The sequence below is a fragment of the Nomascus leucogenys genome, chromosome 6 (assembly GCF_006542625.1).
Source record: "Nomascus leucogenys isolate Asia chromosome 6, Asia_NLE_v1, whole genome shotgun sequence".
Classification (NCBI taxonomy): Eukaryota; Metazoa; Chordata; class Mammalia; order Primates; family Hylobatidae; genus Nomascus; species Nomascus leucogenys.
Genome location: NC_044386.1, coordinates 67,201,608 through 67,213,033, shown reverse-complemented (window position 1 = coordinate 67,213,033; position 11,426 = coordinate 67,201,608). Strand labels below are relative to the sequence as shown.

At 45.0% G+C, this 11,426-nt stretch overlaps 1 pseudogene across 1 annotated transcript; it reads right to left on the bottom strand.

Annotated features, from left to right (window-relative positions):
• Positions 1-5,536: 5,536 nt before the first annotated feature.
• On the bottom strand, positions 5,537-6,939 carry LOC100600477 (annotated as a pseudogene). The gene has a single exon (XR_123405.4). The product of XR_123405.4 is annotated as an E3 ubiquitin-protein ligase RNF130 pseudogene (transcript).
• Between the last annotated feature and the right edge of the window lie 4,487 nt (positions 6,940-11,426).

Genomic DNA, 11,426 nt, shown 5'->3' with positions numbered 1-11,426 from the left:
TCCCAGGCGGTAGTGGGGGCAGTGGTTATGTTGCCCTTTTAAGCTGCGGCTTGACAGGAGCCGCGCCTCCTGTCGGTGGAGTCGGTTACAAAGGGAGCAGCCCCCCCAGGCCGCCACACAGCTCCCGCCAAGGCCTCCCTGCCCCCTTGCCATTTTCCAGCCGCGCTCCCACAAGGGTCCAGGCGGCCGTTAGAGGCAGAGCCGCGAAAGCTCGGCTGGGCGGCCCTGCTGGGTAGTCGCGGCCGTGACAGCGGCTCCGGACAGGCTCCCCTTCCGCGCCCCTCCCGCCGTAGATGAGTGGAAGATGTCCGTGTCAGGGTTCAAGGCCAAACTGAAGTTTCTGGGTCTATCTTCCACAAGAACCAGGAACCGCGGCCCCCGCTCACGCTCCACTGCAACATGACTGTGAGGCGCCCGGCGGCCCCCTCGCGGGGCAGGGCGAGGGCAGAGACGGGGCGCCCGGAGTCCCAGGACAAAGGGGAGCCTGCCCCAGAGAGGCCCCGGTTCCCCGCCCCTTTCTCCTGCAACTGGCCCGGCCCCGGCCCGGGACTGCGGAAGGCTTGGGTGGGAGGAAACGGAGGGCGCGTCTCTCCGACTCCTCGCGTGGGGTAGGCTTGGGGGCTGTTGGCCCCTCTAGGCCTCCGTCGCCGCGCCCTGAGGTGGGAGCCCGCGACTGCCAGAGCCTTCTCGGGACCCATGGTCGCCCTCAGTCGGCCAGCCTGCTCCGGAGACCGCGACAGGGCGGTGCAGGGCGGCTCGGCGTTTTTTGAGCCCAGGCAGGGAAGGGGAAAGACCTTTAAGATTTTCGGTGTTTTGGCTGGGTGCAGTGGCTCACGCCTGTAATCCCCCCACTTTGGGAGGCAGAGGCGGGCGGATCACCTGAGGTCAGGAGTTAGAGACCAGCCTGGCCAACATGGTGAAACCCCGTCTCCACTAAAATATACAAAAATTATCCGGGCGTGTTGGCAGGCGACTTAATCCCCTCTATTTGGGAGGCAGAGGCAGGAGAATCGTTTGAACCCGGGAGGCGGAGGTTGCAGTGAGTCGAGATCGAGCCGTTGCACTCAAACTTGGGGGATAAGAGGGAGACTTCTCTCAAAAAAAAAATTTTTTTGTTTTTTTGTTTTTTTGTTTTGTTTTTTTTTTAGGGAGTCTCACTCTGTCACCCAGGCTGGAGTGCAGTGGCGCGATCTCGGCTCATTGCAGCCTATGTCTCTTGACAGTCCACGGGATAAAGCGATTCTGCTGCCTCAGCCTCCCAAGTAGCTGGGATTACAGGCGCCTGCCACCACGCCTGGCTAACTTGTGTTTTTAGTAGAGACGGGGTTTCACCGTGTTGGCCAGGCTGGTCTCAAACTCCTGACCTCAAATGACCCACCGCTGCCTCCCAAAGTGCTGGGATTCCAGGCGTGAGCCACCGTGCCAGGACCCAAGGCCCTTAAGTTTTAAGCCTCATTCTTCAGTCAGGTTTTCCTTGCTCCCGCGTGTTCAGCCAATTGGTTTTAAGTTTGTGTTTAAGGAGAAAATAACAATGAAAACGGACTCCTTGATGGAGGAAAAGTTGGAATGCAGCCTCTGGTGCTGTTTGAGTGATCCCTCTCCCCTGGGCCTGGCTGCGCACTGCTGTGTTCTAGAAAGGCGCATTGTATCGTAGATGCTGCAGGTAAGAGTCCTGTACAGGTGCTCTGCCCGCTTTTCCTTTCAGGCTTCTGTATCAGCTGTTTTTCCCTTGTAGAATGTGCCCCTGACCTGTGCCCCTGACCTCCACCGCTTAACCCTACCCAACTCGTCTTTACGTGTCTGACCATCAAGGCTCTTTTGGGTCATATTGAGTTCATGCTGATATTTTCCCTTCCTCCCCTCTTCAGTCCTTGCTATTTTTGCTTTGGTCATGTTCTGCTATATTCTGTAAGCCTTTAAAAAAATTCTTTTATGGTAGCAGGGGAGAATATTTTGTAATTATGCTTTGGGCTTTTTATCTTCCACTCAATAAATGCTTGGTAAATATTTGTTTTATTGAGTATATGACCCTATTCTAGCTATGTTGTGCTTGAACAAAAATCTTAACTGCCCTGTAAGTTAACTGCTAAGAATTTGTCAAAAGTGCAGAGATAACATCCAGAACTTGCCATGGATAGTACAAAAAGGTCTCTAAGGGCTTGATGGAAGTCTGTAAATTGATTTCATGTGAAAGACGTAAGAAACAAAAATATGAAGCATGACTGGAGAGCCGGAGTGATGAAGCCAGGGTCCCTTTCTCCAGATCCTTTGTAACAGTGTTATGTGACCTCTTCTAGAAGATCATTCTGAAAGATAATGCCAACTTGGAACCTAGGAAATCACCCAGTGGGTTTCTGCAGGTTAGGTGGTTCAAATCCTCATCAGCACCTTTGTTTTCTCTGCCTCAGTTTGTTTACAACGATGTTCTCAGTAGCTGTAATTGCTGTCTTTGAATACTTAAGCATTTTTTTTAGATCACAGGGGTATATGTGTGTTTTTATTTTACCAAGTGTTAGAATTTTTACTCTGCTTTTGTGGGCTCTGCGTTAGTTACTTGGTTGTTTAGTTGTAAAATGATTAGCAGGGAAAACTGTGTGTGTGTGTGTGTGTGTTTGTGTGTGTGTGTGTGTGTGTATTTTAAGGTTCTTTTGTTGTCAGAGCACTTAGAATTTTATTTTATATGGTAATTCTGTCAGTTTACTTTATTCTCCAGCCCACATTTATTGAACAGCAAAGTATGAAAGTAATGTATCCCATAATCAGCCTTCAGAAGAATTACAACTGCTGTATGTCTGAACTTTATTTTCTTTTCCTTTTTTTTTTTTGAGATGGAGTCTCACTCTGTCACACAGGCTGGAGTGCAGTGGTGCGATCTCATCACACTGCAACTTCCGCCACTCAGGTTCAAGCGATTCTCCTGCCTCAGCCTCCTGAGTAGCTGGGATTACAGGCACCTGCCACCCCACCCCGCTAATTTTTGCAGTTTTAGTAGAAACAGGTTTCACCATCTTGACCAGGCTGGTCTTGAACTCCTGACCTCGTGATCCACCTGCCTCGGCCTCCTAAAGTGCTGGGATTACAGGTGTGAGCCACCATGCCTGGCTGAACTTTCAAGAAGAAGTTTGTGCATCAATTTTTTAAAAATTGTGATGTCAAAAGATAGCTGTGTCCTACATTTGGAAAGATACAAACACTGAACATTCTGGCAGGCAGTTTTGCCTGCTGGTGCTTGAGATAGAGCCATACATTGGTCTCGGTGGGTTTATGGAGAAAAATAGATAGAGAAAGTTATTTCTAAATAAGACCAAAAAATCCTTTTCTTAAGCAGTGACAAGTAAAGAGGTTGTCTTGGTTAACTTTGAAATGTGTTGCCCTTGGTTAAGACAGTTTTATGGTGGGGATGGTAGTGGTGATAAACTTGTTTGAAATTTGTCCACTTATAGTAAATTTAAATAGTAATATAAAAGTTATAGTAACCTTTGTGGTAGCTGTCACAGACAACTTCATCTTCACAGGCCTTTAAATTACCATAAAATTAATAGAATAGAGGAGAAACGAAGGACCTGAATAATTAGATGCTTAGATAATTGTTCTGTGTTTTCATAACAGGTGAAAAAGAGCAGTGTTAGAAGCACTTAAACATTCTATGTAAGGAACACTGCCTGAATTTATATTGCAATTTTTGAGCACCATTCATTGTTCAAAAACTGGTATATTGTAGGTCATATTTTAAAGACAAATAGAAAACTTTTTTCAAGATGGATATAAAGCTTAACCTTATCAAAATTACAAAATTTAAAGCATATGATTGAAAAATATTAATGCATAGGTTTAAATATTGGTCATCATTTTAGATGTCTTTCAAAACAGATTGTCTCTTAAACCGAACAAACTTTGAACATGTTGTAGCGTTTGTGCTGAAGGTTAAGTTTCCTGGGGTGGTGGATATTTTATAATATGGATAACAAAACCTTATTTTAAGAAATTTAGAAAATTTTTGGGCAAAACTAGAAAATGTTACCGATAATTCTCCCACTCAGAAGGTACCACTATCGGAATTTTGTATTTTTCCAGTCATCTGCTTATCTCTTTTCTCCTGTGCTTGTATATGTTCCCTCTCCCTTGAAAAATCAGATTTTTTTTCTGTAAACTGCTTTTTCACTCAACAATATTGTAGACCCATGTCATAACTTACTCCTCTACAGTGGCTTCAGCTATTGTGTGCTTTCTCTAGGATGACTATACCATCTAGTCAGTCATGTTTCCTGATACTAAATACAAAGAGGGGGGGATGTGTGTGTGTGGGTGTATTTTTTTCTACCTTAACTAATGCTTTAGACATCATTAGGTAGAGCTAAATCCTTGAAACCTTCCAAGTGGTGGCTTTCAGTTCTCATTGCTGAATTGGTTTCTAGAGATGGAACAAATTATATTGTATGGAAACTTTCTTTTTTTTTTAGATGAAGTCTCGCTCTTGTCGCTCAGGCTGGAGTGCAATGGTGTGATCTCTGCTCACTGCAACCCCTCCTGGGTTCAAGCAATTCTCCTGCCTCAGCCTTCCAAGTAGTTGGGACTACAGGTGCATGCCTCCACACCCAGGTAATTTTTGTATTTTTAGTAGAGACGGGATTTTACCATGTTAGCCAGGATGGTCTCAATCTCTTGACCTTGGGATCCACCCGCCTCAACCTCTCAAAGCGCTGGGATTACAGGTGTGAGCCACTGCACCCGGCCCAGCCAGATCACTTTCTACTCTTACCCTGCTTTGTGACCTGGAAGGGTGGACCTTTAAGGGCTGCAAAAATTCAGTTCCATTTCCTTCTGGCTTCCAGTTGGGTTCAGCCACTGGGAGCTATCAGTAACACACCCCTTGCAGTTTCTCTTAACGCTCCCCGTACTTCAAAAATTTTAATGAAGGGATAGTTTACAATCGCCCCTTTTGAGTGTTCCCTTTCTTTCCTGCCAAGACCCTGACCCATATGTATTTCAAGTAGAACTACATATGTTAATTATTGCAAATAGTGTTAAGGTGAGAAGTGATCAGTTTACTATCCAAGCTGTTCACTTTTTTCCCTCTTCTTTTTTTGCTGCCTAGCTCTTGACTTCGTATCATGGCCACAAGGGGGTGAACAAAGATAGGGACAGAAACAAATCTCAAAACCCATGCTTTAGGAATTTTTATAAATGTTCGATTATACCAACAAAAGTTAACTCTGGGGTTTACAGGTAATACTTCTTTTTTATCCAGTATTCTTTTTAAGTTTCTGTTTTTGGCAACATTTTTATAGTCAGGAAAGTATAAAGTATTTTTCAAAATAAAGGGAGAAGTAAACTTGCTAAAAATATATAATAGAATTTACTTTGAACTCTTAAAATTGGAATCTGCCAAAAAACAGTTATCATCTCTATCTGGACTTTTCATGATCATTTAAAGCAACATCTCTGGGAATAGTTTTGGCCTTTCCCTGTTCTCTTTCAGTATTCTGCTTGTCAGCACTGATGTAATGGTGCTTTTTATTTTATTTTTTTTTGGACTTTTTATTATTTCTTTTAATACAAAGCTTTGGCATTAGCAATTTTATGAAAAAATAAAATGTACTAAAAATAAATGCTTGTGTGGCATGATTGGTAAATGATGCACAAAAATAGGTTCTTTTTTCCTTCAAGGCAAAATCAGTCAGAAAGCAGGTTTTTTCTTCTTCAAAACCATTCTACCTCATTAGCAGTCAAGCTAGCTGTGGCTCTGATGATCATGTAGCAGAGTGTGAGGGCACTGAGGAGGCCAAAACTGGCAATAATAAACCATTCTTTTGTTACTGCAATGTTGATTTCTCCTGTTCTCGGAGTGAGCTCCCCGTCCTGAGGAAGAGGCGAGATCCCCGAAGTTCGAAGTGGCTCAAGGCCGAGGGAGTTTTCGCCGGCAAGGTCGCCGAGGGCTGATCTTCGGTTAACAGCTTGGGTTCTGGTGAGCCTTTCCATATCGAATGCTACGTTATCAGTACATGGCAAATTCGGCACAATTCCCAGGGCCTTCAATATATTAAGTTTGCACATAGGACAGGTACAGTGTTCACTAAGCCAGGGATCCACGCAGGATTTGTGGAAAACATGCTTGCAGGGGAGAATTCGGACGACATCATTCTGCTTATAGCTCTCTATGCAGACCGCACAATGATCAAAGTCTGGGTCAGTTTCCTTGTCACCCTTCTTTACTGTCCTGGTTGTCAATTTACTGATGGCTTTCTTGGCTGCATCTCCAAGACGACGCTGGTTCCTGTCGCGTGCATTTGTGTACCTGATCTTCTGAATGAAGTAGAATATGAGCCATGCTGAAGAAATAATCATCAAAACAATAAAGGATATTGACACGAAGACTAGAGAGCCACGGCTGAAGTTCTTCGGTGGCATTCGAGTTCCAACACTTATTGTCATTTGTACAGAGATGTTTTTCTCCAGATAACTCAAAATATCCTTACCCCTAAATTCTGTTATCATGACAGCAATAATATCTCCAGTGCCTGGGCGAGTCATGGTAACCGGCTCCTCTTTGGATTTATTATTGTAGATGACTACAGCAACTGCATTGTGGAAAGTGGCCCGTGATATTTTCTCTTTAAACGTGCAGTTTCCCCTCTGCAGCAAGGCAATCCACTGTTTGATATTAGGAGGGACAAAGAACCGGGTTTGTGGATCACAGCCCAGATGATCAGCAACTCCGTGGAGGGGCAGCGGCGCCAGCACCTGGCCGCGGACCTCGGCCTTGGGGGAGTTAAGCCCGTAGCGCCCGCGGTCGATGCGGAACGTGAGCGGGGCGCCGCGGCCGGGCTCCTGCACCGTCACGTTGATGTACCACAGGCTGCAGGTCAGCAGGGCGAGCGCGGCGAGCCGGGCAGGGCCCGCCCGTCCCGCGCAGCTCATCGTCCCTCCGGCAGCCGCCGCTGCTCGCGCCCTCCTGGACGCCGCGGCCCCGCCGCTCGCCGCCCTCACGTCCGCTGCCCGCCCGTGGGGACGCGCCCATGAGCCCTCGACGAGGGCGGTGTCTCAGGTCGCACGCGGACGTCTCTTCGGGGTCCCAGGAGGGCTGTAGGAGCGTGCCCCCTCCATCCCCCCCGGGTCGGTCCCACCGAATGAGAGGCGCCTCGCCAGGACGCGGCGGAGGAGGGGAAGGGCGGCACGGGAGGAAGCGCCCCGAGGAGGGTTAGAGGAACACAAAGTCCCTCTCGCGCGGCTGCCGCCTGAGGCGCGCGTCCGTCGCCGCCCAGCCTCCCCCCCCCCCCCCCCCCCCCCCCCGGGGTCTAGCGGCAACGCCGTAATGGTGCTTTTTAAACTATTCTTCACACATTGGCTATCTATTTACATGTAAGAGGTAGTCAGTTATAAGGTATGACTACAAAGTAACGAGGATTATACCTTTAGCCACTTCTCTTTTATATTTAAATAAATGGTTTGTGGTTTTTTTTAAATAGAGTAACACTAGCAGAATGCTTGGGAAACTTCAGCTGCTCTAATCTCCAAATACCTCATTTACTTTAAGTGATTTTTGAGCTTTAAGTTTTCAAATCTCATTTACTTCAAGTAGACTAGCTAATCTTTTTCACTCCAGTAAACTGGAGCCAATTCCCATAATATTTTTAAATGCTTGTCATCCACTAGGACTGTGGATTTGGCTTTCTGAAGTTCCCTATGAAGTCCTCTGAAATCGGATGGGTCATCCATCATTCTCAGAGGGAGTTCAAGATGAATCCTAACTTGCCTCAGTGTCCTGCAGAAATAAATTATAATGGAAAGATTTCACTTTCCTTGTTTTACTCTAAATTCTTATCCCTTCCACCAAATTCTGTGAAAAACACAAGTAAAATAAATTGTGAAAGTGTGAAGATATGCTAAATAACTGATAAACATGAAGAGGAGGCAATCATCTTTGATATTAAGAAATGTTATAGAATTGTAAACATCCCGAGATATTCTAAAGTGCTCTGTGAATGCTAAATGGTAAATATTGTTAGTTACTATAATTGAACAATACTGACTAAGAAGTGAAAGCGTTAGGGGGAAGGAGTTATGTTGCACTGACTATGCTTTGTGCTTTTAGGCTCTGCTGGCCTGGTGAACCCCGCTTCTCAAATGGCCTGTGGTACAGGTATAGGGATGGTCAATACACTACCGGGGATCTAGGCTAAAGGACTAGCTCTAAGACCAGTCACAGAACTTAAGCACAGTAGTTAAACTCCAGCTCCACACGACATCCTAAGCCCTCATTGTATAGTCTCTGTGTTGCTGCCTCACATGCCAGCCCTTATAAAGCATTAGTGCTCTATTTATATCTCTACATAATAAATGCAAAAACTAGATCTCCTTCATGCCTCGATTAGGGTTTTACTTAAAAAACAAAAAAAAAAAAAACAAAAAAAAAACTGTGGGCTGGGCACAGTGACTCACGTCTGTAATCCCAGTACTTTGGGAGGCCAAGGCGGGTGGATTGCCTGAGCTCAGGAGTTCGAGACTAGCCTGGCCAACATGGTGAAACCTTGTCTCCACTGAAAGTACAAAAATTAGCTGGGCATGGTGGCACACCCCTGTAATCCCAGCTACTTGCAAGGCTGAGGCAGGAGAATCACTTGAACCCAGAAGGTAGAGATTGTAGTGAGCTGAGGGTGCACCACTGCACTCCAGCTGGGCAACAGACCAAGACCTTGTCTCAAAAAAATAAATAAAAATTTACTATCATCAATGTGCAAATGGGTGGATGATAAAATTTTACCATCTCAACTATTTTTTATTTTATTTTTTTGGTGAGGGAGATGGTATCTCACTCTGTTGCCAGGCTGGAGTGCAGTGGCGTGATCTCAGCTCACTGCAACCTCCGCCTCCCAGGTTCAAGCGATTCTCCTGCCTCAGCCTCCCGAGTAGCTGGGATTACAAGCACCTGCCACCACGCCCAGCTAATGTTTGTATTTTTAGTAGAGACAGAGTTTCACCATGTTGTCCAGGATGGTCTCAATCTCCTGACCTCTTGATCCCCCCAACTTGACCTCCCAAAGTGCTGGGATTACAGGCGTGAGCTATCACGCCCGGCCTACCATCTCAACTATTTTTAAGTGTACATTTCAGTAGTGTTATGTCACTGTTGTATTAAGTTATCGTTGTTGTAAAACTAATCTCCAGAACTTTTTTATCTTGCAAAACTGAAACTATACCCATTAAACTCCTCATTTCCCCACAGCCTCTGGTAACCACTATTCTTTCTGCTTCTGTAAATTTGACTACTTTTTTTTTTTTTTTTTTTTTTTTGAGATGGAGTCTTGTTCTGTCACTTAGGTTGGAGTGCAGTGGCATGATCTTGGCTCCCTGCAACCTCTGCCTCCCAGGTTCAAGCAATTCTTCTGCCTCAGCCTCCTGAGTAGCTGGGACTGCAGGTGAACACCACCACTCCTGGCTAATTTTTATATTTTTAGTAGAGATGGGGTTTCACCATATTGGCCAGGCTGGTCTCAAACTACTGACCTCGTGATCTACCTGCCTCAGACTCCCAAAGTGCTGGGATTACAGGTGTGAGCCACCACGCCCAGTGAATTTGGCTACTTTAAATAACTCATACAAGTGGAATCATACAGCATGTGTCTTTTTGTGAATAGCTTATTTCACTCAGGATAATGACCTCAATGTTCATTCATGTTCTAGCATGTGTCTGAATTTTTTTCTTTTTAAAGACTGAATAAATTACATTGAATGTATGTACTATATTTTGTTTATCCATTCATCTGTCGATGGACACTTGGTTTGCTTCCACCTTTTGGCCATTGTGAATGATGCTGCTAAGAACATAGGTATATAAATATCTGTTCAAGTGCTTTCCTTCACTTCTTTTGGGTATATACCTAGAAGTGGGATTGCTGGATAATACAGTAATTGCATTTTCGGTTTTTGTTAAAACTGTCATACTGTCTTCCATAGTGGCTGCCTCATTTTACACTCCCACCAACAGTACACAAGTTTCTCCACATCCTCACTGACACTATTTTCTGTTGTGTTTCTTTTTCTTTTTGAGACAGGGTCTTGCTCACTTTCCCAGGCTGGAGTGCAGTGGCATAATCATGGCTCACTATAGCCTCAATCTCCTGGGCTTAAGCAATCCACCCACCTTGTCCTCCCAAGTAGCTGGGACTACAGGCATGTACCAGCACACCTGGCTAATTGTTTATTTTCTGTGGAGACAGAAAAAAAATGTTGCCCAGGCTGGTCTCAAATTCTGAGCTCAAGCAGTCCTCCTGCCTCAGCCTCCCAAACTGGTGGAATTACAGGTGTGAGCTACCATGCCTAGCCTTTAGCCTATTTTTAAATAGGACTTTTTGTTGTTGAATTATAGGAGTATTGTATATATTTTGAATATTAACTTCATATCAAATGTATGATTTGCAAATATTTTTTTCCATTCTGTAGGTTGTTTTTTCACTCTGTTGATTGTGCCCTTTAATGCACAGAAATTTCTAATTTTGATGTAGTTCATTTTATTTGTTTTTATTTTATTTTGGTTATCTGTGCTCTTCTTGATGTGTCATGTCTAAGAAATAATTTTTTTTGTTGTTGCTGTTGTTGTTGTTGTTGAGATGGAGTCTCGCTCTGTTGCCCAGGCTGGAGTGCAGTGGTACAATCTCAGCTCACTGCAACCTCCACCTCCCAGGTTCAAGCTATTCTCCTGCCTCAGCCTTTGAGTAGCTAGATTACAGTCACAGGCCACAATGCCTGGCTAAATTTTATATTTTTAGTAGAGACGGGGCTTCATCATGTTGGCCAGGCTAGTCTTGAACTCCTGAGCTCAAGTGATCTGCCTGCCTCAGCCTCCCAAAGTGTTGAGATTACAGGTATGAGCCATCACACCTGGCATGAAATCATTTCTAAATCCATTGTCATGAAGCTTTCCCCATATGTTTTTTTCTAAGAATTTTGTAGTTTTCTTATTGTCTTTTTATGACTACCTTTTCTGCATTTGTTGGGAGATTTATCTGCTTCTTGTGGGATCTGGACTACTCATGTCCTGTGGGTAGAGTTGTTGGTCAAGGATTTGTTTGTCTGTTTACTCAATCATATTGATAGAGGCAGGAGGCAGATAAACTCTGGGCAGACAGGCGCGGGTCCCTGGCAAAACCCCACTTTTGAGCCCAAAAGCCTGAAACCCATGGCCCAAAGTGAGAACTTCCATCCCTGTGTGCCCGCTCTCTCTCACTTGGTTCTTTCTGAATAATGTCTTTTTACTAATCTAATGTTGCCTTTTCCAAAACCACCTACTGCCTGCCCCACCTGCCATACTGTGCCTATAAAGACCCCAGACTCAGCCAGTAGAGAAGAGAAGAAGCTGATGTCGGGGAGAGGTAACTTGACTTCAAAGATGATGGCTGGACGTTGGAAAGAGGCAACTTCAGAAGAGA